Source organism: Haliotis asinina, unplaced genomic scaffold (assembly GCF_037392515.1).
Source record: "Haliotis asinina isolate JCU_RB_2024 unplaced genomic scaffold, JCU_Hal_asi_v2 scaffold_17, whole genome shotgun sequence".
Taxonomy (NCBI): Eukaryota; Metazoa; Mollusca; class Gastropoda; order Lepetellida; family Haliotidae; genus Haliotis; species Haliotis asinina.
In genome coordinates this window covers 1892606-1899952 of record NW_027133889.1, presented here as the reverse complement: position 1 = coordinate 1899952, position 7347 = coordinate 1892606, and positions in this window count along the sequence as shown.

Here is a 7347-nt window from a genome sequence, read left to right as displayed (position 1 = left end):
CTAAGTATTCATCACCACTACTACACACTGCAGTGATGACAACACCCAGAAGTATGCATTACTACTAAGTATTCATCACCACTACTACACACTGCAGTGATGGCAACACCCAGAAGTATCCATTACTACTAAGTATTCAGCACCACTACTACACACTGCAGTGATGACAACATCCAGAAGTATCCATTACTACTAAGTATTCAGCACCACTACTACACACTGCAGTGATGGCAACACCCAGAGGTATGCATTACCACTAAGTATTCAGCACCACTACTACACACTGCAGAGATGGCAACACCCAGAAGTATGCGTTACTGCTAAGTATTCAGCACTACTACTACACACTGCAGTGATGACCAGATCCAGAAGTATGCATTACTACTAAGTATTCAGCACCACTACTACACACTGCAGTGATGACAACATCCAGAAGATTCCATTACAACTAAGTATTCATTACCACTACTACACACTGCAGTGATGATAACATCCAGAAGTATGCATTACTACTATGTATTCAGCACCACTACTACACACTGCAGTGATGACAACACCCAGAAGTATCCATTACCACTAAGTATTCAGCACCACTACTACACACTGCAGTGATGGCAACACCCAGAAGTATGCATTACCACTAAGTATTCATCACCACTACTACACATTACAGTGATGGCAACACCCAGAAGTATGCATTACCACTAAGTATTCAGCACCACTACTACACACTGCAGTGATGGCAACACCCAGAAGTATACATTACCACTAAGTATTCAGCACCACTACTACACACTGCAGTGATGACAACACCCAGAAGTATCCATTACTACTAAGTATTCATCACCACTACTACACACTGCAGTGATGACAACACCCAGAAGTATCCACTACTACTAAGTATTCAGCACCACTACTACACACTGCAGTGATGGCAACACCCAGAAGTATCCATTACCAATAAGTATTCAGGACCACTACTACACACTGCAGTGATGGCAACATCCAGAAGTATCCATTACTACTAAGTATTCATCACCACTACTACACACTGCAGTGATGGCAACACCCAGAGGTATGCATTACCACTAAGTATTCAGCACCACTACTACACACTGCAGTGATGGCAACACCCAGAAGTATGCATTACTGCTAAGTATTCAGCACCACTACTACACACTGCAGTGATGACAGCATCCAGAAGTATGCATTACCACTAAGTATTCAGCACCACTACTACACACTGCAGTGATGACAACACCCAGAAGTATCCATTACTACTAAGTATTCATCACCACTACTACACACTGCAGTGATGACAACACCCAGAAGTATCCATTACTACTAAGTATTCAGCACCACTACTACACACTGCAGTGATGGCAACACCCAGAAGTATGCATTACCACTAAGTATTCAGCACCACTACTACACACTGCAGTGATGGCAACACCCAGAAGTATGCATTACTACTAAGTTTTCAGCACCACTACTACACACTGCAGTGATGACAACATCCAGAAGTATGCATTACTACTAAGTATTCAGCACCACTACTACACACTGCAGTGATGACAACATCCAGAAGTATCCATTACTACTAAGTATTCAGCACCACTACTACACACTGCAGTGATGACCAGATCCAGAAGTATGCATTACTACTAAGTATTCAGCACCACTACTACACACTGCAGTGATGGCAACACCCAGAAGTATGCATTACTCCTAAGTATTCAGCACCACTACTACACACTGCAGTGATGACCAGATCCAGAAGTATGCATTACTACTAAGTACTCATCACCACTACTACACACTCCAGTGATGACAACATCCAGAAGTATCCATTACTACTAAGTATTCATCACCACTACTACACACTGCAGTGATGATAACATCCAGAAGTATGCAAAACTACTATGTATTCAGCACCACTACTACACACTGCAGTGATGACAACACCCAGAAGTATCCATTACTACTAAGTATTCAGCACCACTACTACACACTGCAGTGATGGCAACATCCAGAAGCATCCATTACTACTAAGTATTCATCACCACTACTACACACTGCAGTGATGGCAACACCCAGAAGTTTGCATTACCACTAAGTATTCAGCACCACTACTACACACTGCAGTGATGGTAACACCCAGAAGTATCCATTACCACTAAGTATTCAGCACCACTACTACACACTGCAGTGATGACAACACCCAGAAGTATCCATTACTACTAAGTATTCAGCACCACTACTACACACTGCAGTGATGGCAACACCCAGAAGTATGCATTACCACTAAGTATTCATCACCACTACTACACACTGCAGTGATGGCAACACCCAGAAGTATGCATTACTACTAAGTATTCAGCACCACTACTACACACTGCAGTGATGACAACACCCAGAAGTATCCATTACTACTAAGTATTCAGGACCACTACTACACACTGCAGTGATGGCAACACCCAGAAGTATCCATTACTACTAAGTATTCATCACCACTACTACACACTGCAGTGATGACAACACCCAGAAGTATGCATTACTACTAAGTATTCAGCACCACTACTACACACTGCAGTGATGGCAACACCCAGAAGTATCCATTACCACTAAGTATTCAGCACCACTACTACACACTGCAGTGATGGCAACATCCAGAAGTATCCATTACTACTAAGTATTCATCACCACTACTACACACTGCAGTGATGGCAACACCCAGAGGTATGCATTACCACTAAGTATTCATCACCACTACTACACACTGCAGTGATGGCAACACCCAGAAGTATGCATTACTGCTAAGTATTCAGCACCACTACTACACACTGCAGTGATGACAGCATCCAGAAGTATGCATTACTACTAAGTATTCAGCACCACTACTACACACTGCAGTGATGACAGCATCCAGAAGTATGCATTACTACTAAGTATTCAGCACCACTACTACACACTGCAGTGATGGCAACATCCAGAAGTATCCATTACTACTAAGTATTCAGCACCACTACTACACACTGCAGTGATGGCAACACCCAGAAGTATGCATTACCACTAAGTATTCAGCACCACTACTACACACTGCAGTGATGGCAACACCCAGAAGTATCCATTACTACTAAGTATTCAGCACCACTACTACACACTGCAGTGATGACAACACCCAGAAGTATCCATTACTACTAAGTATTCATCACCACTACTACACACTGCAGTGATGACAACACCCAGAAGTATCCACTACTACTAAGTATTCAGCACCACTACTACACACTGCAGTGATGGCAACACCCAGAAATATCCATTACCACTAAGTATTCAGGACCACTACTACACACTGCAGTGATGGCAACATCCAGAAGTATCCATTACTACTAAGTATTCATCACCACTACTACACACTGCAGTGATGGCAACACCCAGAGGTATGCATTACCACTAAGTATTCAGCACCACTACTACACACTGCAGTGATGGCAACACCCAGAAGTATGCATTACTGCTAAGTATTCAGCACCACTACTACACACTGCAGTGATGACAGCATCCAGAAGTGTGCATTACTACTAAGTATTCAGCACCACTACTACACACTGCAGTAATGACAACATCCAGAAGTATGCATTACTACTAAGTATTCAGCACCACTACTACACACTGCAGTGATGACAACATCCAGAAGTATCCATTACTACTAAGTATTCAGCACCACTACTACACACTGCAGTGATGACCAGATCCAGAAGTATGCATTACTACTAAGTATTCAGCACCACTACTACACACTGCAGTGATGGCAACACCCAGAAGTATGCATTACTGCTAGGTATTCAGCACCACTACTACACACTGCAGTGATGACCAGATCCAGAAGTATGCATTACTACTGAGTACTCATCACCACTACTACACACTGCAGTGATGACAACATCCAGAAGTATCCATTACAACTAAGTATTCATCACCACTACTACACACTGCAGTGATGGCAACACCCAGAAGTATGCATTACTACTAAGTATTCAGCACCACTACTACACACTGCAGTGATGACAACACCCAGAAGTATCCATTACTACTAAGTATTCATCACCACTACTACACACTGCAGTGATGGCAACACCCAGAAGTATCCATTACTACTAAGTATTCATCACCACTACTACACACTGCAGTGATGACAACACCCAGAAGTATGCATTACTACTAAGTATTCAGCACCACTACTACACACTGCAGTGATGGCAACACCCAGAAGTATCCATTACCACTAAGTATTCAGCACCACTACTACACACTGCAGTGATGGCAACATCCAGAAGTATCCATTACTACTAAGTATTCATCACCACTACTACACACTGCAGTGATGGCAACACCCAGAGGTATGCATTACCACTAAGTGTTCATCACCACTACTACACACTGCAGTGATGGCAACACCCAGAAGTATGCATTACTGCTAAGTATTCAGCACCACTACTACACACTGCAGTGATGACAGCATCCAGAAGTATGCATTACTGCTAAGTATTCAGCACCACTACTACACACTGCAGTGATGACAGCATCCAGAAGTATGCATTACTACTAAGTATTCAGCACCACTACTACACACTGCAGTGATGGCAACATCCAGAAGTATCCATTACCACTAAGTATTCAGCACCACTACTACACACTGCAGTGATGGCAACACCCAGAAGTATGCATTACCACTAAGTATTCAGCACCACTACTACACACTGCAGTGATGGCAACACCCAGAAGTATCCAATACTACTAAGTTTTCAGCACCACTACTACACACTGCAGTGATGACAACACCCAGAAGTATCCATTACTACTAAGTATTCATCACCACTACTACACACTGCAGTGATGACAACACCCAGAAGTATCTACTACTACTAAGTATTCATCACCACTACTACACACTGCAGTGATGGCAACACCCAGAAGTATGCATTACCACTAAGTATTCAGCACCACTACTACACACTGCAGTGATGGCAACACCCAGAAGTATGCATTACTACTAAGTATTCAGCACCACTACTACACACTGCAGTGATGGCAACACCCAGAAGTATGCATTACTACTAAGTATTCAACACCACTACTACACACTGCAGTGATGGCAACATCCAGAAGTATGCACTACCACTAAGTATTCATCACCACTACTACACACTGCAGTGATGGCAACACCCAGAAGTATGCATTACTACTAAGTATTCATCAATACTACTACACACTGCAGTGATGACAACACCCAGAAGTATCCATTACTACTAAGTATTCAGCACCACTACTACACACTGCAGTGATGGCAACACCCAGAAGTATCCATTACTACTAAGTATTCATCACCACTACTACACACTGCAGTGATGACAACACCCAGAAGTATGCATTACTACTAAGTATTTAGCACCACTACTACACACTGCAGTGATGGCAACACCCAGAAGTATGGATTACCACTAAGTATTCAGCACCACTACTACACACTGCAGTGATGGCAACATCCAGAAGTATGCATTACTACTAAGTATTTATCACCACTACTACACACTGCAGTGATGGCAACACCCAGAGGTATGCATTACCACTAAGTATTCAGCACCACTACTACACACTGCAGTGATGGCAACACCCAGAAGTATGCATTATAGCTAAGTATTCAGCACCACTACTACACACTGCAGTGATGGCAACACCCAGAAGTATGCATTACTACTAAGTATTCATCACCACTACTACACACTGCAGTGATGACAACATCCAGAAGTATCCATTACTACTAAGTATTCATCACCACTACTACACACTGCAGTGATGACAACATCCAGAAGTATGCATTACTACTAAGTATTCAGCACCACTACTACACACTGCAGTGATGGCAACATCCAGAAGTATCCATTACTACTAAGTATTCAGCACCACTACTACACACTGCAGTGATGGCAACACCCAGAAGTATGCATTACCACTAAGTATTCAGCACCACTGCTACACACTGCAGTGATGGCAACACCCAGAAGTATCCATTACTACTAAGTATTCAGCACCACTACTACACACTGCAGTGATGACAACACCCAGAAGTATCCATTACTACTAAGTATTCATCACCACTACTACACACTGCAGTGATGGCAACACCCAGAAGTATCCATTACTACTAAGTATTCATCACCACTACTACACACTGCAGTGATGACAACACCCAGAAGTATCCATTACTACTAAGTATTCAGCACCACTACTACACACTGCAGTGATGGCAACACCCAGAAGTATGCATTACCACTAAGTATTCAGCACCACTACTACACACTGCAGTGATGGCAACACCCAGAAGTATGCATTACTACTAAGTATTCAGCACCACTACTACACACTGCAGTGATGACAACATCCAGAAGTATGCATTACTACTAAGTATTCAGCACCACTACTACACACTGCAGTGATGGCAACACCCAGAAGTATGCATTACCACTAAGTATTCAGCACCACTACTACACACTGCAGTGATGGCAACACCCAGAAGTATGCATTACTACTAAGTATTCATCACTACTACTACACACTGCAGTGATGACAACACCCAGAAGTATCCATTACTACTAAGTATTCAGGACCACTACTACACACTGCAGTGATGGCAACACCCAGAAGTATCCATTACTACTAAGTATTCATCACCACTACTACACACTGCAGTGATGGCAACACCCAGAAGTATGCATTACTACTAAGTATTCATCACCACTACTACACACTGCAGTGATGGCAACACCCAGAAGTATCCATTACCACTAAGTATTCAGCACCACTACTACACACTGCAGTGATGGCAACATCCAGAAGTATCCATTACTACTAAGTATTCAGCACCACTACTACACACTGCAGTGATGGCAACACCCAGAGGTATGCATTACCACTAAGTATTCAGCACCACTACTACACACTGCAGTGATGGCAACACCCAGAAGTATGCATTACTGCTAAGTATTCAGCACCACTACTACACACTGCAGTGATGACCAGATCCAGAAGTATGCATTACTACTAAGTATTCATCACCACTACTACACACTGCAGTGATGACAACATCCAGAACTATGCATTACCACTAAGTATTCAGCACCACTACTACACACTGCAGTGATGGCAACACCCAGAAGTATGCATTACTGCTAAGTATTCATCAATACTACTACACACTGCAGTGATGACAACACCCAGAAGTATCCATTACTACTAAGTATTCAGCACCACTACTGCACACTGCAGTGATGGCAACACCCAGAA